The following is a 27,244-nucleotide window of genomic DNA, read 5'->3' as shown; positions in this document are numbered from 1 at the left end:
ACTTTTTATTTTATTTTATTTTATTTTTTTAAAATTTTTATTTATTTATTTGAGAGAGAAAGACAAGTAGGGAGAGAGAGAGAATGGGCGCGCCAGGGCTTCCAGCCTCTGCAAACGAACTCCAGACGCGTGCGCCCCCTTGTGCATCTGGCTAACGTGGGACCTGGGGAACCGAGCCTCGAACTGGGGTCCTTAGGCTTCACAGGCAAGCGCTTAACCGCTAAGCCATCTCTCCAGCCCTTTATTTTATTTTATTTTATTTTATTTTATTTTATTTTATTTTATTTTTAGTACCTGTAGGACATTATAGTCCTTTGTTGCTGTTGTCTTCTGTCAGTGGGGTTTCATGCATTACTGCTCAACCAAGGACAATTATTATATTCTGGACCCACCAAAAATAGTAATTTTGCCTTTCTACACAGTGTGAGGGCTATTGAGATAACACTTTTAACCTCTAAGATAAGTGCATAGTGTCTTTGTAATGCCAGCATAAGGGGGATCTTGGTAAATGTGAGATAGCACTACCCATTCAAAACTCTTAGCTAAGGTAATTTTGTATTATGTAATAGTTCTCCGAAGCATCTTGAACAGGAAACTAAGATAAATGTAAATCTGCGGTGGTTGGAAAGAGTTGCAAGCTTTTTAAATTCATGTTAAAACTGCATAGGACTAGTAATGTATCTGTGGAAAGCCATTGATACTATGGCACAAGTACTTGGCAACATAGATTCTGATAAAAACCCATGTATTATTCCATCACCATGTAGTAAAAAATATACTTGTATGATGTTTTATACTTGTATTTCATGTTATTATTAAAACAGTGATGTTGAAATTAAAAAAAAAAAAGACTGAGCTGAAGAGTGAATATTAAGGATGGAGGAGAAGATCAAGACAATAGCATATACAGCTGTATGTAAAGAAAAGGATTAATAAACACAATCATGACTTCCAAGCAGTCTGTAGTGCACTCAAGACTAAACCTAAAAATTCATGAATAAAAGGACCTGAAATAACATCTAGTGGTTTCGGCTTGGAGAGATTGCTTAGTGGTTAAAGAACTTGCCTGCAAAGCCTAAGGACCCATGTTCAACTCTCCAGATCCCACATAAGGCAGTTGCACGCAGGTGAGGCAAGCATAAGGTCACACATGCCCACTAGGTGGCGCAAGTGTCTGGCGTTTGATTTCAGTGGCTGAGGCCCTGGCATGTCAATTCTCTCTCTAAAATAAAACAAAATAAAAATTAAAAAAAAATCTAGTGGCTTAGACAAGCTACACAATTAAATTATAGCCAAACTTAGAGGAAGGAACACACATCCAAATTCAGGGAACATTTAAAACCCTAACTAACACCTGCCCAGAGAAGCACCTCTCTGCAACATATCACAGTCAAGCTATCAAAAATATAAAGAATAGGGCTGGAGAGATGGCTTAGCGGTTAAGCACTTGCCTGTGAAGCCTAAGGACCCCGGTTCGAGGCTCGGTTCCCCAGGTCCCACGTTAGCCAGATGCACAAGGGGGCGCACGAGTCTGGAGTTCGTTTGCGGAGGCTGGAAGCCCTGGCGCGCCCATTCTCTCTCTCTCCCTCTATCTGTCTTTCTCTCTGTGTCTGTCGCTCAAATAAATAAATAAAAATTAAATATATGTATATATATAAAGAATACTAAAAGCTGAAAGAGAAAAAAAAACACCAACTAACATACAAAGAAGCTAACATCAGACCTGTAAGCAGCAACCTCAAAATCCAGAAATGCAGGAAAAGACCTATTTCAAGCCTTGAAAGTAAATAACTGTCAAGCAAGATTGCCATGTCCAACAAAACCACGTAATAAAATAAATGAAGGGGGGTCGGAGGGATGCCTCCACGGATAACGTTCTTAGTATGCAAGTGTGAGTACCTGAGCTTGGATCCCCAGAATCCACACACAAGCCAAACACCGTCGCAGGAGCCTTTCATCCCAGTGTGCCTACCAAGAGATGGGAAGTGGAGAAAGGAGACTTCGTATGTAGTGTGGAAGGTGAGGAGACACCAAGGCTGTTATCTGGCCTCCACACGTGAGTCGTGACAGGCACGTGTGTGCCTGCACGCACACACATAGCCATGCACACACCTCCCTCCAATTTTTTTTCCCCCAAGGTCACTCTAGTCCAGGCTGAGCTGGAATTCACTCTGTAGTCTCAGGGTGGCCTCGAACTCATGGCGATCCTCCTACCTCTGCCTCCAAAATGCTGGGATTAAAGGCGTGCGCCACCACACCTGGCTACACCTCCGATTTTTAAAAATAATAACATAGATGGAGAAATACGACTTTCTCAAGACAAATACAAATTAAGGAAATTCAGGATACCAAAAAAAACTTCTGAGAGGGATTCTATACACAGAAAAAGAAAGGCAGTCTTATACACAAGAACACAGGAAAGAAAACGTTCCATGAAAGCAACAGATGAATAGAGAATGGGGAAGGACTTTACTATACCCAACACGGCAAACTAGCAAACATCCAACATTACCTGGAGAGGTATAAAAGAACTTCCAACAAGCCCGCTGACTAGAAAAGCAAACAAAATAATCATAAATAATAGCAAATCCTTCTCAATTATAATCTGGAATGAAAATTGCCTTAACTCACCAATTAAAAGACATAGATGTCAGGCCTGGTGGCGCATGCTAAATCCCAGCATGCAAGAGGCAGAGGTAGGAGAATCTCTGTGAGTTCAAGGCCAGCCTGAGACTACAGAGTGAATACCAGGTCAGCCTGGGCTAGAGTGAGACCCGACCTCTAAAAAAATACAAACAAAAGAAGACAAAGACTAGAAGACTGGATTTAAGAATAAAAAAAAGTGATCTGTGCAGGCTGTTCACACCTTTCATCCTGGAACTTGGGAGGTTGAGGTAGGAAGAAAGATTGCTGTGAGTTTGCAGCCAGCTTGATGCTACAGAGGGAGTTGCAGGTCAGTTTGGGGTATAGTGAGACCCTGCTTTTCTTGAAGAAAAAAAAAAGTGATCCAACCATATGCTGTCTCTGAGAAACGCACTTAGCTCAGAAAGACATCCTTAAACTGGTAGTCAACAGCTGGAAGTCAAACTTCCAAGCAAAGAGAAAACACAATCAAGGCAGTGTAGCAATTCTCTCATCGGACACAGTGTATTTCAAAAACCTCGCCAAGAGAGATAAAGAGGGTTAGTACATATTGATAAAAGGAATAATTCATCAAGAGAACATAACTATTATAAATATCCATATACCAAGTTTTGGGGTCCCCAATTATATAAAATGCTACAATATAAATAAAAGTAGACATAGGGCTGGACACAATGAAATGGGAGATTTAAATTCTCTATTCTCGCTGCACAGGACTTCCAAATGAAATATTAGCAAGAAATCTCAGAGCTAGGGCTGGAGAGATGGCTTAGCGGTTAAGCACTTGCCTGTGAAGCCTAAGGACCCCGGTTCGAGGCTTGGTTCCCCAGGTCCCACGTTAGCCAGATGCACAAGGGGGCACACGCGTCTGGAGTTCGTTTGCAGAGGCTGGAAGCCCTGGCGTGCCCATTCTCTCTCTCTCCCTCTATCTGTCTTTCTGTCTGTGTCTGTTGCTCTCAAATAAATAAATAAAATATTAAAAAAAAAAAAGAAATCTCAGAGCTAAATTACACCCCAGATCAACTGATATTATTTAACACATATGTATAGAACATTGTACCCAACTGACAGGAGAAGCACTTTTTTTTGTTCTCAGTGGTGTACAGAACCTTCTTTATAGTTGATCACAAAACAAGCTTTAATAATTAGAAAAACACTACATAGTGAATTCCAGCTCAGCCTGAGCTATGTGGTAGTTTGAATAGGTGGACCCCAATATATTCAGTGTTTTATTAATTCGTAGTTTGCATCTGCAGCCACCTGGCTGGAGACGGTGTTGTCAGTGGGCAGATGTCTAGGTGTGGTGGTGGGTTTGAGATTTCAGTCTAAAGATACGCAAAGTGTGTCTAGCTGGAGCTCCTGAGGTGTGCTATGCTGTGCGGCTTTTGACTTTTAGCCTTGTGCTTCTTTCTGTGTTTGGTCCTGTGAAAACAGGCCAGCTTCTTCTGCCATTGTGGAACTTCCCCTGGATCTGTAAGCTTCAATAAATATCTCTTCCTCCATAACTGTGTCTGGTCTGGATGTTCATCTCAGCCAATTTGAAGCTGTCTATCTGCTACACCCTACTTCGAAAAACAAAAACAAAAACAAAACAGAACAATTTTCTGCATCCTGTCAGACCCATGTAGTCGAATAAAACTAGAAATCAACATCAAGACTCACTTCAGAAAATTGATAAGTACTGTGAAGCTGAGCAATACATTCTTTTAAATTTTATTTTTATCTATTTGGGAGAGAGAAAGAAGCAGATAGAGAAAGAATGGGTGCACCAGGGCCTCCAGCCGCTGAAAATGAACTCCACATGCATGCACCACCTCGTGCATCTGTCTTACATGGGATCTGGGAAATTGAACCTGGGTCCTTTGGCTTTGCAGCCAAGTGCCTCAACCACTAAGCCATCTCTCCAGCCCTGAACAATACATTTTTTTTTTTTCCTTTTGCTGATCTGAAGAAATTAGGTCATTGAAAAAGTTAAAGAAGAAATTAAAATTTTCCTAGAATCACCTGAAAATGGGCATACACCCTCCAAGAACCTTGGAGATACCGCCAAGGCAGTCCTGAGAGGGCAGCCTATAGCTAAGTTCTCACATTTAAAACACCAGAGAGATCTCAAATCAATAACCTAAGGATGCCCCTCAAAACTCTAGAAAAGCATGATTAAATTGCATGATAGCAAGAAGTTATAAAGATCCGGGCAGAATCAAAAGGACCCAGGAGTCAACTTATTGTTCTCTCACTGGCCCCAAACAGGCTAGATTTAACATATATGGTGCACTGTGTGCTCACTAAATGTCCACTGAATGAATGAAGGGATTTTGCATCTTATATTGTTAAGGGTTTGCTCTGAAATACTGACTTCCTGGTTCTTTTGTGAGGGTTCATTTTTTGTTTCTCTTCCTCTCAAATGCAGAGGTATCCAAACCCTTTTTCATGTCTTGGATATAGCATTGCTTCTCTCCTTTTTGGTCACAGGGAATATATATAGTGACTGTAGGTTTTGAAATCTGTGGCTCATTTTACTATTTTATGACTTTGTTTGTTTTTTCAAGGCAAGGTCTCACTCTAACCCAGGTTGACCTGGAACTCACTCTGTAGTCCCAGACTGACTTTGAATTCACAGTGATCCTCCTACTTCTGCCTCCTGAGTGCTGGGATCCAAAGACATGCACCACCACACCAGGCTCTCTGACTATTTTGTCCTGATTTCCTTACCTCTTATTTATGATCCTATTACATGTTTTATATTAAAAGCAGAAGGGAGCCAGACGTGCATGTCTTTAATCCCAACACTCGGGAGGCAGAGGTAGGAGGATTGCCAGGAGTTTGAGGCCACTCTGAGACTACAGAGTGAATTCCAGGTCAGCCTGGGCTAGAGTGAGACCCTACCTCGAAAATAATAATAATAATAATCATAATCATAATCATAATAATAAAAAAATAATACAAGCAGAAGGGGCAGCTATAATAGAGATATTTCTGCCCAATGTGAGCAAATAGCTAATTATTTGAAGTACTTTAGCATTAGGGTCACCCACTGAAGAGAGTTAGGGTGAATCCTGTGTGCAAACTAGTACAAAACTGCATATATTCCAACCAACCACCACGACAGAACTTACTGTCCATTAAATTCATTTGACAATGTTACATGAACTATTAGCACTGTGTGTACTATGTTAGGTTAGTATATGCAACATAACTGGGTAAATTATAAGTAGTTAGAAGCAAAATGCATTTTTAAAACTATTTTATTCTTATTTATTTATTTATTTGACAGAGAAAGAAAGAGAGAAAAATTGGCGTGCCAGGGCCTCCAGCCACCGCAGACAAACTCCAGACACGTGCGCCACCTCGTGCATCTGGCTTACGTGGGTCCTGGGGAATCGAACCTGGGTCCTTTGGCTTTGCAGGTATTGTGAACAGTGGGTCAACTGAATGCAAGGAACATGCCAGGGCCCTTGGGCCAACTCACCCCTCTACCCCAATACCTGAAGTTTGACTTCACCTCACACATATCAGGATCGTTGGACATGCTAAGCGGCACTGTAACTCACCAAGCCTAGGCTGAATTTAAATTTCAGGTCTGTAGTTTTCTGACTGTGCTGCCTTAATCAGCCAGTTTTCCGATTCTTTTTTTTTTTAATTTTTTATTTTATTTTATTTATTTGAGAGCGACAGACACAGAGAGAAAGACAGATAGAGGGAGAGAGAGAGAATGGGCGCGCCAGGGCTTCCAGCCTCTGCAAATGAACTCCAGACGCGTGCGCCCCCTTGTGCATCTGGCTAACGTGGGACCTGGGGAACCGAGCCTCGAACCGGGGTCTTTAGGCTTCACAGGCAAGCGCTTAACCGCTAAGCCATCTCTCCAGCCCCAGTTTTCCGATTCTTAAAAGCCGGAATCCACGTCACACGTTTGCTGATGATTAAGTCATAGGGTATAGAGGCCGTATGCAAAAGTGGTCAACACATACTAGATCTTCAATAAACATTGGACTCTTCTTTCCTTCCCCAATTTAGAAGGGTCATCTATCCAGAAGACTTGGACATACATCACCAAAGGCATTCATTCATCTTTTTCTCTAAGTTTCCTATCAGAATCCCAGGTTCTGAATCCTTCATGGTTGGTGTTTTTTTTTTTTTTTTTCCCTCCTAACACAAAGAGAAATGAACTTTAAACTGTCTTTGGGAAACATGCTGCGCTAGAGCCCCTCAAAGGCAGAGACCACATGAATGACCACTGACTGACCGCCGCCTGCTGCTGAGATCACGCCCGCAGTCTTACCAGCAGAGGGTCTGGTACACACCTTGGTGATGGATAGCTCTTTGTTGACATGACCCAGAGATGTTCAGGAAATGTTACATGGCACTGAGTGCTAGGCACAATCCTCAGGACTCGGCACTCTTCTTTCTAACTCAGAAGGAGCAGGAAAGCTGATTCACAAAGGCACAGGGAGCCCCGCAATACTGCCTTGGAAGCTAGGGCTGCATCTCCCACGTTCAGAGTCTGGTCCTGATTGTTTCGTTAGCTCGGGTACAATCACACCAATCGGGCCTGTAAACCACCACTGCCTTGCATTTGGATCCTAGAGACCCGTTAATATTCCACTGACTGGGATTTGAGAATTGAAAAACAAAACAGAACAGTACCATAAAAAAAAAAAAAAAAAAAAAAAAAGGCTGGAGAGATGGCTTAGCGGTTAAGTGCTTGCCTGTGAAGCCTAAGGACCCCAGTTCGAGGCTCAACTCCCCAGGACCCATGTTAGCCAGATGCACAAGGGGGCGCACGCGTCTGGAGTTCGTTTGCAGTGGCTGGAGGCCCTGGTGCCCCCATTCTCACTCTCTCTCTATCTGCCTCTTTCTCTCTGTGTCTGTTGTTCGCAAATAAATAAATAAAATTTTAAAAACCCTCACTTTCTCAGTCGCACGTTACCTAAAAGCTCTTAGGTACTATTATACAAATTATGTATGCATGATTTCCATGAAACCCAGTCCCAAATGTCAATTAGCGCTCATTAATATGCAATAAAATTCTCATTTGAAAACTATTAAGGGCCAGGAATGAATTCCACTTGGCTGCCCCCTTTTAATGAGAGCTGCTGTGAAGTACCCTGTGCGATCTCTCATTAGCCAAACAGTCAGACGTCATAATAAATCAGATTTTTGGCAACTCTGGGATCAGACAGGGAGCGTTTGTAGGCTGCAGGCACTGGTTTGGGCAGCTCAACTGCTTCAGTTGAGACCCTGGCCCGCTGAGGACTCAAACCACAGGCTGAGTGGGCTCTTTAGGATCCTTTGCCCACAGCCCCCGACCCTGAGCATTCAGGTGAAGGACATTAGTGAGGGTGCCACACAGCTGGGGGAGCATAAATAAGGTAAAAAAAAAAAAATAGTTCCTGAGGGTCAGTGTGTTCCAAGGACTCAGTGCTCTGCTCCCCAAAGGAGGCGGGGAGCCAGAGCCCTCAGAATTCCAGGGGCTCATCCCTGCAGAGCTTTAGGGTATGAGGTTTTACAAGCAGACTCACATGCTGCGTCTCCAAATTCCAGTTTCAGCTGGACATCAGAATGTTCCCTAAACTGTTGTTCAGCATTGCTATTCAACACAAGTGACCGGTGTGAAAGCATTTGGGCTCTTGGAGGAAGAGAGATGGGAAATAAAAATAATCAGCCGATTAGTCATCCTGCAAGCAGTTCCTTAATAAACTGTCCTAAACCTGGCTGGGAAGCAAGGTGGGTTCTCGTTCCTAGTTCTCTCTCTCTCTCTCTCTCTGTGTGTGTGTGTGTTTTCAGACATGACCTTGCTATATGCTCCTGGATGGCTGGGTACTATGTATGTATCCCAGGGTGTCCTTGAATGTGTGACAAACCTATCTTGGCCTCCTCAGCACTGGGTTCCCAGGAATGCACCATGCAAGGCTGCAGTTCCTTTTCTAAGCCTAGTCTAACACAGTAGTTAACAAACTTTGGCGCACACCAGAATCATCTGAAGAATTTAGAAACCACTGGCTGCAGGTCCTCACACCCAGAATTTCTGATTCAGTATATTTTTTATATAAATATATTTTAAGTCTTATTTATTTGTTTATTTGAGAAAGAGAGAGATAGAGAGAGGCAGATACAGAAAGAGACAGAGAGAGAGAAAGGGAACATCAGGGCCTCCAGCCACTGCAAACGAACTCCAGATGTATGCACCACCTTGTGCATCTGGCTTATGTGGGTCCTGGGGAATCGAACCTGGGTCCTTTGGCTTTGCAGGCAAACGCCTTAACCTCTAAGCCATCTCTCAGTGGCCTCCCTTTTTAAGGGGTCTCTTTATTTAGTGGGCTTCCAATTTATGATAGCCTCTTAGGTACTGGGATTCACCACCAAACCAGGCTGAGAATTTGTATTTCTAACAAGTTCTGAGCGGTGCTGGCTCTTGCTAACCTAGGAATCATATGATGAGAACCTCAATCCAGCATGAGAAACACAAGGCTGCCAATAGTGTTTGAACTACGCAAACCCTTTACGTAGCATTTGAACTTATTACTGCAGGCTGCTGTGGTGAGGCTCATACATGCGGACATACATCAGGTCACTGGTGTGATTCTCTAAAAGCAGTTTCAAGGAAGCAGGACTAGGAAATCAGGCCGGGCGTGGTGGCGCACGCCTTTAATCCCAGCCCTTGGGAGGCAGAGGTAAGAGAATCACTGTGAGTTCGAGGCCACCCTGAGTCTACATAGTGAATTCCAGGGCAGCCTAGCCTAGTGTAAAACTCTACCTTGCAAAACAAAACTAAAATAAAAGGAAGTAAAGGGAGAGAGAGGGAAAGAAGAAGAAGAAGAAAAGCCGGGCGTGGTGGCACACACCTTTAATCCCAACACTCGGGAGGCTGAGGTAGGAGGATCGCCGTGAGTTCAAGGCCACCCTGAGACTCCATGGTGAATTCCAGGTCAGCTGGGCTAGAGTGAGACCCTACCTCAAAAAAAAAAAAAGAATAGAAATCAGACACTTAGAACAGCACTCAAACCCTTCAAGCCATGACTCTTAACTACATTTTGGTTATGAAATAATGATGAAAGCTACGGCCTCCTGAAGAAAGTATACAAGGACACAAGACCGTGCATGCAACATGGAGAGGGTGTCACAGCCACTCTCTGCAAAGCCTAGTCATCCCAAACCACAGTTCAGATGAAGCTACAAATTCAAAAGTTTTATGATGACTGATGATGATGATGATGATGTGTGGAAGCCAGAGGTTGACACTGTGTGTCTTCCTCTATCGCTGGCCTATTTTTCCTGAGGCACGGTCTCCCACTTGAGCTCAGAGCTCACTGACTCAGCTAGTCACTTTGCCCCAGGGGATCCTGGCTCTGTCTCCCTTGAACTGAGATTACACATGGGCTTCTATGTCCACATGACATTGATGTGATGTGGGTGCAGTGCAGGGAACTATGAATTCTGGTCCTCACCCTTGTATGGAAAGTGCTTTAACCACTGAGCCATCTCCCTAGTCCCTAAATAATCACTTATAGTGTTCTCATAAATGTATTTCTTGGGCTGGAGAGATGGCTTAGCAGTTAAGTGCTTGCCTGTGAAGCCTAAGGACCCCGGTTCGAGGCTCAGTTCCCCAGGACCCATGTTAGCCAGATGCACAAGGGGGCGCACATCTGGAGTTCATTTGCAGTGGCTGGAGACCCTGGCGTACCCATTCTCTCTCTCTCTCTAAGTGCCTCTTTCTCTCTCTGTCACTCTCAAATAAATAAATAAAAATACACAATAAATAAAAATTAAAAATAAATGTATTTCTTTGTGGCTATCCACAGAGGTACATGATGCGTTAAGATGATACAGGCTATTACAAATTCTGTCACAATTAAAACAGTTTAATGATAGCTTTGAATACATTTATTATCTAGTCTCCTAATCTGGCTTTTAATTGGGAATTTTGTAATATATTTTATTTGGACATTAAGTAATTATTTACATAAATGTTTTTAAATATTTTATTACTATTATTTTTGTTTGTTTTTCAAGGTAGGGTCTTGCTATAGCCCAGGCTGACCTGGAATTCACTATGTAGTCTCAGGGTGGCCTTGAAAGCACAACGATCCTCCTACCTCTGCCTCCCGAGTGCTGGGATTAAAGGCATGTGCCAACATGCCTGGCCTTAATGTTTTATTTTTATTTATTCATTTGAGAGAGGGAAAGAGGCTGAGAGATAGAAAGAGACCAAGAAAACGGGCACACTAGGGCTTCTAGCTACTGCAAACGAACTCTAGATGCATGCACCACCTTGTACATCTGCCTTAGCTGGGTCCTGGGGAATCAAACCAAGGTCCTTTGGCTTTGCAGGTAAGCACCTTAACCGCTAAGCCATCTCTCCAGCCCCATAAATGGTTTTTACATGATTTTTTTTTTTTTTTTGGTTTTTTTGAAGTAGGGTCTCCCATGAGCCCAGGCTGAACTGGAATTCATTATGTAGTCTCAGGGTGGCCTCAAACTCATGACGATCCCCCCACCTCTGCCTCCCAAGTGCTGGGACTAAAGGCGCGCGCCACCACATCAAGCAAGATTTTACATAATTTTTAAAAAATTTTTATTTATTTATTTGAGAGCGACAGACACAGAGAGAAAGACAGAGGGAGAGAGAGAGAAAATGGGCGCACCAGGGCTTCCAGCCTCTGCAAACGAACTCCAGACACGTGCGCCCCCTTGTGCATCTGGCTAACGTGGGACCTGGGGAACCAAGCCTTGAACCGGGGTCCATAGGCTTCACAGGCAAGTGCTTAACCGCTAAGCCATCTCTCCAGCCCAAGATTTTACATAATTTTTATACTTTATTTATTTATTTATTTGAGAGGTGAGAGAGAAAAAGGCAGATAGATAGAGAAAGAATGGGTTGCCAGGGCTTCTAGCCACTTCAAATGAATCCTAGATATAGGTGGCTCCTTGTGCATTTGGCTTTACATGGGTACTGGGGAATAGAACCTGGATCCTTTGGCTTTATAGGGAAGTGCTTTAAATGCTAGGCCATCTCTCTATCCCTAGGTAATTTTTGTTGTTGTTGTTTTTCAAGATAGGGTCTCACTCTGGTCCAGGCTAACCTAGAATTCACTATGTAGTCTCAGGGTGGCCTTGAACTCACGGCAGTCCTCGTACCTCTGCTTCCCAAGTGCTGGGTATTAAAGGTGTGCGCCACCATGCCTGGTTTCCTATATAATTTTTAAAACAGAGATGTAGTCCTTTTTACTTGCCCAGACTGTTCTATGTTCCTTTTCTTGTTGTTTTGTGTTTGCTATCGCATTTCACTTAGGTAGGAAAGCGCTCCATTAAGCTGGGTATGATGGTACACACTGTCATTCCACACTCCCGAAGCGCAGGCAGGAGGAAGCTAAGTGTGAAGCCAGCCTGAGCAACGGCAGCAGGTTCCAGACTAGCCAGAATTACATAGTAAGATCTCGTCTCGAAATCACCTAACTGGGGCTGGAGAGATGGCTTAGCAGTTAAGGTGCTTGCCTGCAAAGCCTAAGGACTCATGTTCAAATCTCCAGGACCCACATAGCCAGATGCACAGCGATGCAAGTGTGCAATGTCACACACGTACACAAGAGGGTACACACATCTGGAGCTGGTTCACAACAAGCAGAAGGTCCTGACATGCCCATTCCTCTCTCTCTCCCTCCCTCTTTCTCTCTCAAAAAATAAAAATTGAGGGCTGGAGAGATGGCTTAGCGGTTAAGCACTTGCCTGTGATGCCTAAGGACCCTGGTTCGAGGCTCGGTTCCCCAGGTCCCACGTTAGCCAGATGCACAAGGGGGCGCACGCGTCTGGAGTTCGTTTGCAGAGGCTGGAAGCCCTGGCGTGCCCATTCTCTCTCTCTCCCTCTATCTGTCTTTCTCTCTGTGTTTGTCTCTCTCAAATAAATAAAAATTTAAAAAAAAATTTTAAATAAAAATAAAAATTGAGAAAAAAAATCCCCCAGCCAAACCAATCAACCAAACAAACCTAAGTTCTGTATGAGTTATAGATGACATATATAAAGTATTTAAAGGGGGCTGGAGAGATGGCTTAGCGGTTAAGCGCTTGCCTGTGAAGCCTAAGGACCCTGGTTCGAGGCTCGGTTCCCCAGGTCCCACGTTAGCCAGATGCACAAGGGGGCGCACGCGTCTGGAGTTCGTTTGCAGAGGCTGGAAGCCCTGGTGCGCCCATTCTTTCTCTCTCCCTCTATCTGTCTTTCTCTGTGTGTCTGTCGCTCTCAAATAAATAAATAAATAAATAAATAAATAAACAGAAAAAAAAAATAAAATATTTAAAGGGTTACAAAATTTGGAGTACATATACGCTTATCTATGAATCTGTGCATTCAAGACAATGAACAGGTAGTAATAGCCCTCCAACTTTTTTGGTTTTGCTCTTAGGTTTTTGAAACAGGGTCTCATGTTGCTGAGTCTGATTTTAAACTCACTCTATGGATGAAGATGACCTTAAACTCCAGAGCCTCCTGCTTCTTCCTTCCAAGTTCTGGGAATGTAAGCATGTACCACCACATCTGGCTGTCTTCTACTTGCTAAAAAAGTTTTTGTTTTGTTTTGTGTTTTGTTTTTTTGATGTAGGGTCTCACTCTAGCCCAGGTTGATCTGGAATTCACGATGCAATCTCAGGGTGGCCTCGAACTCATGGCGATCCTCCTGCTGGGATAAAAGGTGTGTGCCACCACACCTGGCTCAGATTTTGAATATTCTTTGTTAAATTTATCCTTAAATCTTTTATATTTTTAGTGCTTCTATAATTTCTGCTTCAATTCTAGTACAAGCACTAGTATAAATACACATAATTAATATTTGCGTATTGATACTGTATTTTGAAACTGTTAAATTCACTCAGTCACAGTAGTTCTTTGTAGAATCCATTGAAATTTTTATATAGATGGTCAGATCTATAAGGGGAAATGTAGACCATGTTTCTTTCATGATGAGATGTCTTCCATCTCTTTTCCTTTTCTTTTTAAAATTATTCATATTTGCAAGGGGAGAGAGAGAAAGAAAGAGAGAAAATGGGCACACCAGGGCCTCTTGCCACAGCAAACAAATTCCAGTTGCATGTGCTGGAGAACAGTGCCCAACTTGGGCTGTCAGGCTTTGCAAGCAAGCACCTTTATCCATTTCTCCATTTCTCCAGCCTTGCCTCCATTTTCTTTTCTTACCTTACAGCAGTAGCTAGGACCTCCAGAAAAATGTTGAGCAGAAGTATTGTCTTGTTTCTGCTAGTAAGACAAAGTATCTGGTCTTCTGCCATTAAGTATGGTCTGAGATTCAGATCCTACATAGATTCTCTTTAATGGATTATGTGAGTTCTCTTCTATTCCTAGCTTGCTGAGATTTTGTATTTAATACATCAAACCCTCACATTTGCTACTACTTTAAAAAAAATGAATTTTAGGGCTGGAGAGATGGCTTAGCAGTTAAGGCGCTTGCCTGTGAAGCCTAAGGACCCTGGTTTGAGGCTCTATACCCAAGGACCCACGTTAGTCAGCTGCACAACGGGGTGCACACGTCTGGAGTTTGTTTGCAGGGGCTGGAGGCCCTGATGTGCCTATTCTCTCTCTCCCTATTTTTTTTTCTCTCTCTCTCCTGCCTCTTTCTCTCTCTGTTGCTTTCAAATAAATAAATAAAAATGAACAAAAATGTATTTTATTTTGGCTGGGCATGGTGACACATGCCTTTAATCCCAGCAGTCGGGAGGCTGAGGTAGGAGGAGCTCTGTGAGTTCGAGGTCAGCTTGGCGCTACAACTACAAAGTGAATTCCAGGTCAGCCTGGGCTGGAGTGAGACCCTACCTTGAAAAAAAAAATGTATTTATTTATTTAAGAGAGAGAAAGAGGGAGGGGGGAAGAGAGGGGCAGACAGAGAAAGGATGAGGCAGAGGTAGGAGGATTACCATGAGGTCAAGGCCACCCGGAGACTACATAGTGAATTCCAGGTCAGCCTGGGCTACAGCAAGACCCTACCTTGAAAAAAAAAGAAAAAAGAAAAAGCTGGGCATAGTGGTGCACACTTGGGAGGCAGAGACAGGAGGATCGTCATGAGTTCAAAGCTACACTGAGAGCACATAGTAAATTCCAGGTCAGCCTGGGCCAGAGAGAAACCCTATCTCAAAAAACAAACAAATAAACAACAACAACGAAGAAAAGGTTTAATATTGTTATGTCTTTTGACAGAGCTAACTGGGATTGGGAACAATTTGGTCCTTCCAATTTGTTCTTTTTAAAAGTATATTTTATTTTTATTTATTTATTTATTTGACAGAGAAAGAGGAAGAGAGAGAATGGGCACACCAGGACCTCCAGCCACTGCAAATGGACTCCAGACACATGCGCCCCTTGTGCATCTGGCTAACATGGGTCCTGGGGAATTGAACCTGGGTCCTTTGGCTTTGCAAGCAAATGCCTTAACCACAAAGCTATCCTCCAGCCCACCAAATTCTTCTTTTAAAAAAATTTTTTTTTGTTTATTTATTTATTTGAGACTGACACAGAGAAGGCAGAGAGAGAGAGAGAATGGGCGCTCCAGAGCTTCCAGCCTCTGTAAACAAACTCCAGATGCATGCGGCCCCTTGTGCATCTGGCTAATGTGGGTCCTGGGGAATTGAGCCTCGAACCGGGGTCCTTAGGCTTCACAGGCGAGCGCTTAACCGCTAAGCCATCTCTCCAGCCCCAAATTCTTCTTCTTTTAAGATCCGTTAGGTGGGATCAGTGAAGTGCTCACTCTAGGGGTTAAGTGGTCCCCACTGCTAAGGAACGCCTCTTTGAACTCGCTCCCCAGCACTCCAGACTCGCCAGCTCTCATGGAGCTGGTGACAGCAGACTGGTGGTGTCACTTCCTCCAACCTTGTAACGGGGTCTGTTCTCTCACCTTTTGGGGGTGGTTCTCTCTATCCCCAGGTAGTTTCTTCACACTTATGTGCTGATTTGTCTCAGCCTTAGACTTGAGGAACCCAGTGCCCAAGTGGAACTGGAGTTTTCTCTTCTTCTCCAGTGCTCTGAACTCTCGTTGCCTTGGTCTCCTTTGACTTGAAGTTCTCAAGTCAGAGGGTCTGAGTGCCGTGTCTAGGCCCACTTATTGTCGCTTTGTTTCCCTGAACATCATCAACCATGTATCAAGCACACCCAAATGCTCCAGGATATTTTCTTTTCTCCAAAGAATGAAATAAAAACAGATCACCATCGGCTGAAAAGATGGCTTAGTGGCTAATATGCTCCAGGATATTTTCTTTTCTCCAAAGAATGAAATAAAAACAGATTACCCTCGGCTGAAGAGATGGCTTAGTGGTCAATGTGCTTGCCTGCAAAGGCAAAGGACCTAGGTTCAGTTCCTTAGGACCCATGCAAGCCAGATGCACAAGGTGGCCCATGCATCTGGAGTTCATTTGCAGCAGCTGGAGGCCCTGGTGTGCCCATTCTCTCTCTATCTGCCTCTCTTTCTCAAATAAATAAATAAAAATAAAATTATATATATATTTGGTTTTTTGAGGTAGGGTCTCACTCTACCTCAGGCTGACCTGGAATTCACTATGCAGTGTCAGGGTGGTCTCGAACTCATGGCGATCCTTCCTACCTCTGCCTCCCGAGTGCTGGGATGAAAGGCGTATGCCACCACACCCGGCTCAAAACTAAAATATTTTTCTTAAGTGTATTTTAATTATTTCTTTGAGAGAGAAAGAATGGGCATACCAGAGCCTCCAGCCACTGTAAATGAACTCCAGATACATGCACCCCCTTGTGCATCTGGCTTACGTGGATCCTGGTGAATTGAACCAGGATCCTTTGGTTTAACAGACAAATGCCTTAACTGCTAAGCCATCTCTCCAGCCGCCAAAATAAAATATTTTTAAAAAAACAAAACAAAACAGATCACTCTAATCCAATCAGTGACTGAGCTGTCTGGGAAGTGGACTGCATGACCGTGTCTCTTTCTGATTTCTCCTAAGTGCACAGAAGTAACCCTTCAGGAACACCAAGAAATGCTTACAGCATTTTTCAGGTTCTGCCATCTTGGTGAGTCCTACAGGCCAAATTTCAATCTTTCCAGCCCAAAGAGACTTCAAAGAGTCCTGACACTTTCTCAGCTTTTTGAAAGGCAGCAATTTGCACCTCTTGGCTTGTGCCACTTATAAGTCAGTGAATGACTTAGAAGGAAAGGTGCTTAGCTACTGGGCTGATTCCTCTGACCTCTTGTCTTTCTGTGACCACGGTCCCTTACGTCCAAGCTCATGTGGTATGCTAGAAATACCCCGCCCCCATGGTTTTTTTCTCCGTCCTATCAGACTGCAGAATATTCCCAGCTTCTGACTCCTAGAAACCATTGATTGCTTGGGGGAATATCTCAAGGGGGAAGGAGTCTGGAATGTGCGACAGTCTGTGAGTTTCTCTTTTGTCGGGGGTGGGGGGTCTCCTCTCTCAAGTTCTAGCTGCCTTGGTAGATGTTCTATGATTTCCAGTGATTCTTTTTTTTAAGCACTTAGTAGTTCCAGGTTCCATACTGCAACCCTTGGTTGTTGGGGTGTTTTGTGATGTGTGGTGTGTGTGTGTGTGTGTGTTTTGAGGCAGGGTCTCTCTCTAGCTCAGGCTGGGCTTGAACTCATGGTGAACCTCCCCCCTCTACCTCCTGAGTGTTGCAATTATAAGCATGAGCTACTATGCTTGGCTGTCAATTATTTTCTAAATCCAGCATTTTTAGATGTCATCCATGGACGCAACAATCTACTGCCAGTTAGCTCATTACTGCCAGAAGTAGATGCTTAAAGTCCTGAAACATCTTTAACCTTACACGTTTTGTTGACAAAACCAAACAGCTGAAATACAGTATTTACTCTACAAACACAGATACTAAGATGCAACCACAAGACCATTAGGAGGCACCATAGATTCCCGTAAGTTATAAAAAGCAACCTGCATAGGAACAAATTTCCTGCTGTTAGGAGTTAGTACATACTTATCTGAAAAATTAAAATTTTATATAAAATGCACATTAACATAAAGGCTACTGCTCATTCTTCAGACATATACACGAATAGACTAAAGTTAAACTTTTTCTCCTTAGAAATTGATTACAATAACTTCTGTATTTCTCATTTTCAGTGTTCCATCTGGGGCACAGAGATTCATTCCAAAGCTGCCAAGTCAAGGCTGTGGCACATGAAGCCAGTTCCAAACTCCGTCCACAGGACAAGATCTAAGGGTTGGAGACTTCAGGTTTCCAGTGTGAGGATCCAAAACACAACAACAACAAAACAAAACCACTCATGTAATCCTGCTAGTTTGCCAGTTAACCCTTTGTATTTCACTCATTGGCACTCACCAGCTTTCTTCAATTCTTTTCTACTATTTTCTCCAGCTCTGGTGCGGCGGGGAATCCCACTTCTCTCTAGCTTGACGCACTAAAAGCTTCCCAGGCCAATGGGAAGCTGGTTCCTGGTGTCAGGTTTGCAAAAACCATTTGTTTAAACGTGCTCACATCTGTTGCTTGGCACCGATCCGTAAGTTCCCAGACCCCTGCCTTCTTTACCTAATTATTTTCATGTCAGATAATCAGTTACAGTTGATGGACTATAGACCCATAAAGCTGCAGAAATCCCAAATCCCCAAGATGGAGGGAGAGGGCTAAGACGGGACTGGAAGGGCCTCTCTTAACACAGCTATCAAAGAAAGGGCATGGCAAACGGAGCGGATACGGCCGTGTGAAAGCATGCCCTTGCCAGCACGCTGCCCCTCACAGGCTGGCACCACAGACGAAGACCTTCTATAATTCCACTCCACAGCATGGAATAAATAAGAAGGGGGAGGGGGTTGTAAATAGTCTGTCCAACCAAAAGCAAGACAGACACAATGCCACCAGACCCTACAGACCCCGTTCCCCACTGAGCCCATATAATGCCCACTTGGCAGTACTGTGTCCCCTGCAGGTCCTCCTACAGAAGGACCGTGGAAGAAGGGGAGAAGGACAAAAGAAGGTACAGAAACAACCCAGCCACAGTCAGAATTAAAATTGTACAATACCCCTTTGGCTCAGAAATGCCGATTTGGGGACGCTCTCCCATGGAAATGGGGCCCAAAGTGTTGGTAGAGCATTTGCCTAGCAAGCACGAGGCCCTAGATTCTATTCTCAGCACTACTTAAAAGCAAGGATGCAAACCAAAACCCCCCAAAATGTACAGATACCTGTAGAATGCCTGCCGTGGCAGAATCTGAACACTTTCTCCCACTCATGAAGTGGTCACTTTATTCATGATCTTACAGTAGCTCATTATCAGTACAAGATCTTCATAATACTGGGCCGACCAACAGGTTGTTGTAAAGGATGCAGGCAGGGAAAGACATCAAAATAAAAGAGGGGGCCAGGGGAAATGGTAGTCTCAGGGTGGCCTCGAACTCATAGTGATCCTCCTACCTCTGCCTCCCAAGTGCTGGGATTAAAGGCGTGCGCCACCACGCCCGGCAATAAAATTTTTTTTTTTAAAAAAAAGCAAATATATAGGCATAGATATAAGTATTGAGAGTGCAATTCGGTGGGCATAGTATATCCATGTGGTCAAGCAACAGGAGTAACTTCCTCCCCCAGGGTTTCCGACCCTCCCAGCCCATAGGCTTTGGAATGCGTTCGCTACCATGGAGCAGGCCTAAATCGAATCAGAAAGCAGTTAGTGATCCCAATAACATACATGCCACTATTGCACCAGTGAGTGCATCTTGACTGAGTGGCCAGTTGTGGAGTTTGTGGAGTCCACTGCTGGCTAAGACTGCTGATGACTTTTCTCCTCCAGCAGGCTGCTTAGCTCTGTCCACACTATGACCGCTGGCCAACAGGGAGGAGCCTTTCAGCTCATTCCTAGCTTTATTTTTTTCAGTGCGCTGGAGCTGAAGTGTGTGGAGTCTTCAGCAACAGGGTCTTCCCATCTAGTCCTGGTGGGTGACCAAGAGTCTTGTCCATAGCGTGCAATTTTAGGGGAGACTTCAGGGGCCTCGCTGACTGACACCACACTGGAAAGTATCTCAACTTGCTCATCTTTTCATACCTTTTTCTCTTGTAACAATCCTACTCTCTCCCACCCATACCTCTTCTATGTTTTTTTTTTATTATTATTATTTAGCAGGCTTTTCCTTAATGTTTTCCTGGTTACCATAGAAATCCATGCTAACAGCAAATGTAACAAATATTGGTAGAAAAATAATCATTTAAAATTTAGCCACTAGTATTTTGGAATATTTTACCTTTTTCTCTTTTGCATGTGTGGCAGAGTATGTGTGTGGTATGCCTGTTCTGTGGCCGTGCCCCATGCACCTGCCTTGTGGGTTGAATTGTGGGGGCTACAGAAGAATGTAGGGTGTTCCCTTCCATCACTCACCTACCTATTCTTCTTTTTTTTTTAATCTTATTTTAGAGAGCGTGAGTGAGAAAGAGAGAGAGAGAATTGGCATGCCAGAGCCTCAGCCACTGCAATCAAACTCTAGACACTTGTGCCACCTAGTGGGCATATGCAACCTTGGCTTGCTTCACCTTTGTGTGTCTGTTTTATGTGGGACCTGGAGAGTCGAACATGGGTCTTTAGGCTTCGCAGGCAAGCGCCTTAACCACTAAGCCATCTCTCCAGCCCCTGCCTGTTCTTTCCTTGCAGTGGAGCCTCTTACTGATTCTGGAGCTTGCTGATCCTAAATCCCAGCAATTCTCCTGTCTCGGCTCCCCACAGGACCAGGGGTGCTGGTGTGTGTGGCCAGGCCAAGCTGTCTACGTGGGTTCTAGAGATTCAAACTGAGAGGTCTCAGGCCACCCTCAGCCCTCAGACTTGCACGGGAAGCACACTGAACCATCTCTCTGGCCCGTAGCTAACCTTTTTAAGGTAGTCTGAATTCATGTGTCTTTGCAAGTATGCATGAATGCCTCACACATGCCACTCGTGTGAATGAGTGGGAGGAAAATGTGTGGAGGGGCTTGGGACAGGCATCGCTGCTGGATCCTGCACTGTGGGGAGATGGCCATGTGTCTGTGTGTCTGTGTTGAGCCTGAATTAATGTTCCTCAGACTGACAGCAATCTTTATGCCTCCTCCCTTCCTCTTTCCTTGCGTCTACTTTGAAAGCCAGCAGCATTTGCATGGAACGATTCCCATGAGGGCTTATTTGATCTTTCACCCTGGCTTCTCACTGGCAGATAATTGCTATCTCTAACTCTGGAAGGCCAACGCGCTCTTCCCTTTCCTGTCTCCTACCAGGAGCATTCCCTTTCTCTCTCTGCTCTGATCTTCTGGGTTTGTTTTAGCAGCATCCAAAAGCAGGCAGCCAGGGCCGGCACAGGCACAATGAGACGATGATAGAAATGTTGGTTCAGAAAAAGGGCTCTCAATTAAGCCTGTACCCTGTTCACCTGTTCAGAGGAAATACAGCCCTACCCTGAAAGAATGAACTCACAAAGAAACCAGGACATTGAAGATTAGAGCCAAGAAAAGCTTTGTGGATCTAGGGTTTTTCTAGACTGATAGTTTTTAAGTCCTTATTACACCTTCAGCCCAGGCTACACCTACAGGCCCTTAGCATTCCTAGCTAAGAGATTCACTTCTACCTTCTCTCTCAAAGTCTTCCCAATTACACTCAAAAATTCATGATGCAGGGCTGGAGAGATGGCTTAGTGGTTAAGGCATTTGCCTGAAAAGCCAAAGGACCCTGGTTCATTTCCCCAGGACCCATGTAAGCCAGATGCACAAGGGGCACATGCGTCTGGAGTTCCTTTGCAGTGGCTGGAGGCCCCAGAGTGCCCATTCTCCCCCCCCCCCCGCCTCTTTCTCATTCTCAAAAAAATAGATGAACGCAAATAAATTTAAGAAAAATTCATGATGGAGGGCTAGAGAGATGGCTTAGCAGTTAAGGCACTCCCCTGTGAAGCCTAAGGACCCATGTGCAACTCTCCAGATCCCATGTTAGCCAGATGGACAAAGGTGAGGCAAGCGCAAGGTCATGCCCACTAGGTAGTGCAAGCATCTGTAGGTTGATTGCAGTGGCAGAAGCTCTGGTGTGCCAATTCTCTCTCTCTCTCTCTCTAAAATAAAAAATCTAAAAAGCCAGGCATGGTGGCACGTGTCTTTAATCCCAGCACTTGAGAGGCAGAGATAGGTTCTTTTGCAGTAGCTGGAGTCCCTGGTGCACCCATTCTCTCTCTCTCTCTCTCTTTCTCTCCCTCTCTCTCTGTCACTCTCAAATCAATAAACACTTCAAAAATTAGACATTTTTTCTCTGGAAATAGCCTTCAGAGCCCTACCCAAAAGCCATCTTTTCCTCTGAGGAAAATGATTTCTCCTGATGGAAACCCTGGCTAACCTCTATTCCTGGCCCTACACTCTGATTCCAAGATATAATAATGTAATGATAGCCGGGCGTGGTGGCACACACCTTTAATCCCAGCACTCGGGAGGCAGAGGTAAGGAGGATTGCCATGAGTTCAAGGCTACCCTGAGACTCCATAGTGAATTCCAGGTCAGTCTGGGCTAGAGTGAGACCCTACCTCGAAAAACCAAAACAAACTTTAAAAAATGAAAAATAATGTAATTATAGAGCTGGTGAAATGGCTTAGCGGCTAAGGCATTTGCCTGTGGAGCCTAAGGACCTGGGTTCAATTCTCCAGGACCCACATAAGCTAGATGCACAAGGGGGCGCGTATGTCTGGAGTTCATTTGCAGTGGCTAGAGGCCCTGGCGCACCCATTGTCTCTTTCTCTCTATCTGCCTCTCTCTCAAATAAATAAATAAATGATGCAATCATAGTGTGGGGCATAGTTGTCTTGTTTGGCCTTTTCCCCATCAGGGAACTGTACCTTTCATAAGGCTGACTCCTTCTTTTTTCCATTCAGATTGGAGGTATCCCACTTAATTTATCCTTCGTCATTCTAGCAAATTCTGACCCCTCTGAATTCATTTCGCAGGCTACGGCACTTCTTTTCTCAAGCCATTATCAACAACATACGCTTGCTGCAGACACAGCAAATGCCCATCGGTCTGCGTGTCCTTCTCCCTTGTTCCTGGAAAGCAGGGGTGCCCCGAGGGGCTGGGGCTCAATAACACGGGAGGTCCTGGGGTGTATCATCTGTCTGTGCGCATCACACGGGTATGACAAGCATCTCTGAAAAGCGCCCTGAGACATCTAGATGGAAACCCATGCCCCATGGAAACACATGAATATTTCATCAGCTCTGATCAGGACTCTTGCTCATAAATGTTTGAACGGCTCGGTAGCATAATGCTCAGAGGCTGAGTATAGAGTCAACTTGTACTAGAATGAAGAAGCTGAGCGAGGAGGAGAGGAAGACAATTGTGACAGAGGCCATTCTACGATGTCTCTTTGAAGGACCTCAAAACGCTTAAGGTACACCCGACGGCTCCTCCAGTTGGCATAGGCCCTCGTTTTCCAGCTGCCATCCCCTCCCCCCGAATGGGAGGTAGGTAGGTCAGAGAAGTCTAAGGATGGCACCAGCTGCGTGTACACACTCTGCAACATCAGTCAGCTCCTGCCCACCGTGCATTGCTTCTCTGGGCATTCGTGGCACCGGGGGGGGGGGGATTTTTCAAACAAAGCACTTAGGAGTCAAAGTGAGGCAGGCTCTATAAGCATATTCATGTCTGCTTTATTCAAAATAGCCCCAAACTGGAAACAATCCAAGTATCTATCAATAGGAGCATGAATAAACATTCCCACAATGATAATACCTTGGAATAAAAGAGAAATCAGCTGCTGAGGCACCCAACATGAATGAATCTCACAAGCCTAACGCAGAGAAAAAGGAGCCAGAAACAAGGGTGCATGCTGTATCTACAAGTTCAGGAGCCACAAGAACAAAGGCTGCTGCTTCTTGATGTTGAGGGTGGAGAGACAGAGACACGAAGGAAATTTCTGGAACTGACATTTGGCACGTCTTGCTTTGGACGTGTTGTCGAAACCGGCCCAGCTTCTTGCATGGGGTTCAGCTTGGAAACACGCTGAGGATAAAAGCAATGACTGATCTCCAGGATCATCCTGGCCCTGTAAAATATTGATTGCCTGAATAACCTCAAAGGACTTCTAGCATTTTACCAAAGGTTTCGCAAGACTTACGGGAGACAATGCCGTGTTTTTGTCATTTAGCTACCTAATGAAATCGGCACTATTTCTTACTTGCCATTATGTGCCAAAAAGGTACATGCTCATAAAAACAGAACAACAACAACAAAAATCTTTTGCCCATGTGGAGTTCACATTCAAGTGGAAGATCTGCTCAACTAACATGGAAACAGAAATACAGTGTCAGGTAGGGATGAATGCCAGAAAGAACGACAGAGGAGTCATACTTAGTCATACTTAGGAGTCATGACTAAGGCAGCTGTAGTTCAGATGACCAGGGACGGTCTTCGTGGAGTAGGTCCCACTGAAAAGACCTGAAAGAGCTGAGGCGGTGTCAGGATCTGCAGGTCAGGCAGAAGGGAAACCAGAAGATCAGCAAGTGGCAGGATGTGGTCAAGTAAAAACAAACAGGCCTGGTCACAGAGGGCTCTGGTCAGCTCTGGGGGAGAGCTGGATTTTACTGAAGGATGAAGGGAAGCTGTTGGAGAGTCTCATGCAGGGAAGTGATATAATCCAACTGATGTCTTAAGAACGAGAAAAGGGTCAAGTATGTGCATGTCTGTAATCTCTGCCATTGGTGGATGAGGCAGGAGGATTAGGAGCTGGAAGCCAACCTGGACTGTATAGAAAGACCCTGTTTCATTGAATGCATGCCTTCAATCTATCTTCCTCCTCCTCTTCTCTCTGCCACATGCCAAATGTACCACCTTAAAGTGAGAGAAAGACAGAGAGAGAGAGGGGAGGGAGAGATGCTTAAAATTAAGGGATTCGTCCAAGATTGTTCAAGATGGTTTAGAAGAGCGAAATTCATTTTTTTTTTCCTCAGAAAAATATCTCAATAGGGCTGGAGGGATGGCATAGTGGTTGAGGTATTTGCCTGCAAAGCCAAAGGACCCAGGTTCGACTCCCCAGGACCCACGTTAGCCAGATGCACAAGGTGGCGCATGTGTCTGGAGTTCGTTTGCAGTGGCTGGAGGCCCTGGTGCGCCCATTCTCTCTCTCTCCCTCCCCCTTCTCTCTGTCAAATAAATAAAAAATAAAATATTAAAAAAATATTTCACGCCGGGCGTGGTGGCGCACGCCTTTAATCCCAGCACTCGGGAGGCAGAGGTAGGAGGATCGCCATGAGTTCAAGGCCACCCTGAGACTACATAGTTAATTCCAGGTCAGCCTGGGCTAGAGTGAGACCCTACCTCGAGAAACCAAAAAAAAAAAAAATATATTTCACTATTTAAAGGCATGGTGGTTCATGCCTTTGATCCCAGCGCTCTGGAGGCAGAGAGGTAGGAGGATCGCCGTGAGTTTGAGGCCACCCTGAGACTACATAGTGAATTTCAGGTCAGCCTGGGCAAGAGCAACACCCTACCTTGGAAAATAAATAAATAATAGCTAAAAGGCAGAGACAGGAACCCCAAAGACAGCGGTGGCATTGAGAGGGAATTAGGCTGGTAAAACGGGGACCAGAGAGCTGCCTCCACCCCTCTCGGGAGATCCTTAAGTCAAGCCAAGCCTGCCAAAGCATTTTATTCCTCAGACTCAAATTGCCTTAACCCTCTTCCTTGCATGAATACTTGTTTCACCAGCAGTAATAGGGGGAAAAATATCTACAAATTTGCAAGCCTCGGTCATACACAGATTACTGGGAGACCTATGCCGTCTGTTAGGAAAAGCTAGCTACTGATAGAGGAAAAATTAGCTTTGCTTTTCAGGCCTTTCTGGCCACTAAGTACATCAACCATTTTGCCAGTTTTTAATGCCCTACCTGACAAGTATTCCCTCTTCACCTAGATATGCAAACGCTGAATGCCATCTTCTAAATCCTGATTTAAAGAACTATATAGGGGAAAACATTTTATTATCGGGGAGGATATAATTTACCTATTACTCATGCATTGATGACCCTAAAAACCAACCAAGGGGGATAGGGCAGTCATGCCATGACTCTTCATCTACTAATTCTAACCTGACAGTGTTAATAAAATTCGATTTGGGCCTGAAGCGATGGTCAAACAATTAAAGGCAACCTGCTCGCAAAGCCTGCAGGCCCTGGTTCAATTCCCTAAATACCAGGATGCAAAAAGTGGTGCAAGCATTTGGCACTCGTTTTCATACAAGGGACCCAGGTGTGCCCATACACACACACACACACACACACACACACACACACACACACACTAATTTAAAAAAGAAGGGGCTGGGCATGATGACGCACGCCTTTAATCCCAGCACTTGGGAGGCAGAGGTAGGAGGATGGCTGTGAATTCTATGTCAGTGTGGGACTACAGAGTGAGTTCCAGATCAGCCTGAGCTAGGGGAGACCTTAACTCAAAAAAAATGTTTTTTTTAATTAAATTTAAAAAATATTTTATTTACTTATTTATTTGAGAGAGAGAGAATGGGCATGTCAGGGTCTCTCACCACTGCAAATGCCAGACAAATGCGCCAACCTTGTCCATCTGGTTTACATGGGTACTGGGGGATGGAACCTGGGTACTTGGGCTTCACAGGCAAGCGCCTTAACCGCTAAGCCAACCCCCCCAAGCCCCCGAAAAAGATGAATTTTAAGTAAACCCCTTGAGATTCTATCCTGGAGTGGCATGTGCATGCCACCTCTAGTTGGTGACAGAACTAACTTGGGAATCCTGCTGGCGGGGGTTCAAGGATGCTTGGGGCGCGACTCCTTGGTGCCCAGAAGGAAAACAGTCCACAGAGCAGTAAAACCTTCTCTCTCCAGACTTCACAGTTGGGGGGGGGACCCGAGGGCGTCGGCTGGCCACCCTGTCCCCCCACAACCCCTTCAACGTGCACCTGAAGGGTAGACTTTAAGCGTGCAATGAGAAATAATCCCAATATAACATATGTATACCATATATATATATATATATATGATCAATCACAGAGAGTTTGTCACTTATGCAACAAAACAGAAAGCCTAGGGCTCTTCCCATCCAGCGATCTCTCTCTGCCCCCCCTGAGATCGCCACCAGCAGCCCGGGGGAGCCCCGTATTCGGGGACTTTCTCAGACTGCTTGCACGGAGAGCTGCCGAGGACCCCCCCCCCTCCCGCTGCCCCCCCTTACTTCGTCTGCGCGCACCGCGTCCCGAGCGCCGTCCTCGGCCGTCGCGATCCCGGGCTCCCCGCGCCGCCCGGCTCAGCTCTCCGGGGCCCCGGGGCGCCCCGGGCTCTCTCGAGGGCTCGCGGGCCGGGGCGGGGCCGCCGGTCCCTGCGCCGCGCCCCCGGCACCGCCCCGCGCGCCGCGTCCCCGCCGCCGACCCCGCCTCCAGCCGCCGCTCCGCTGGCGCCGGGTCCCGGGCCTCGGGCTCCCATCCCGACCGAAGCCCAGCCGGGAGGCCCGAGGATGCGCTTTTATTTCTGAGCGCAGCGAGCCATTCCTCTCCCTCGGCCCCCTTTTCCCCATCACGCCTCTCTCTCTCTCTCTCTCTCTCCCTCTCTCTCTCTCTCTCTCTCTCTCTCTGCCTTCCCCCTCCC

The 27,244-nt window shown here is 45.2% G+C and overlaps 1 protein-coding gene across 5 annotated transcripts in view; it reads right to left on the bottom strand.

Moving 5' to 3' along the window:
• Positions 1-26,917, bottom strand: part of Gpr156 (G protein-coupled receptor 156) — a 119,399-nt gene extending 92,482 nt beyond the window's left edge. For 3 of the 5 annotated variants that reach the window (XM_045148348.1, XM_045148345.1, XM_045148349.1), the window contains exon 1: positions 26,835-26,917. The gene's annotated coding sequence lies outside the window, so the exon portion shown is untranslated. Of the gene's footprint in view, positions 1-17,975; positions 18,092-18,835; positions 18,875-26,834 lie in introns of those variants that run through there. The other 2 variants (XM_045148346.1, XM_045148347.1) reach the window with 2 other exon arrangements.
• Positions 26,918-27,244: the final 327 nt, after the last annotated feature.

This window comes from Jaculus jaculus, chromosome 4 (genome assembly GCF_020740685.1).
Source record: "Jaculus jaculus isolate mJacJac1 chromosome 4, mJacJac1.mat.Y.cur, whole genome shotgun sequence".
NCBI classification, from domain to species: Eukaryota; Metazoa; Chordata; class Mammalia; order Rodentia; family Dipodidae; genus Jaculus; species Jaculus jaculus.
Note: the sequence above shows the minus strand (reverse complement) of the source record. Positions and strands in the feature narration are given on the sequence as shown.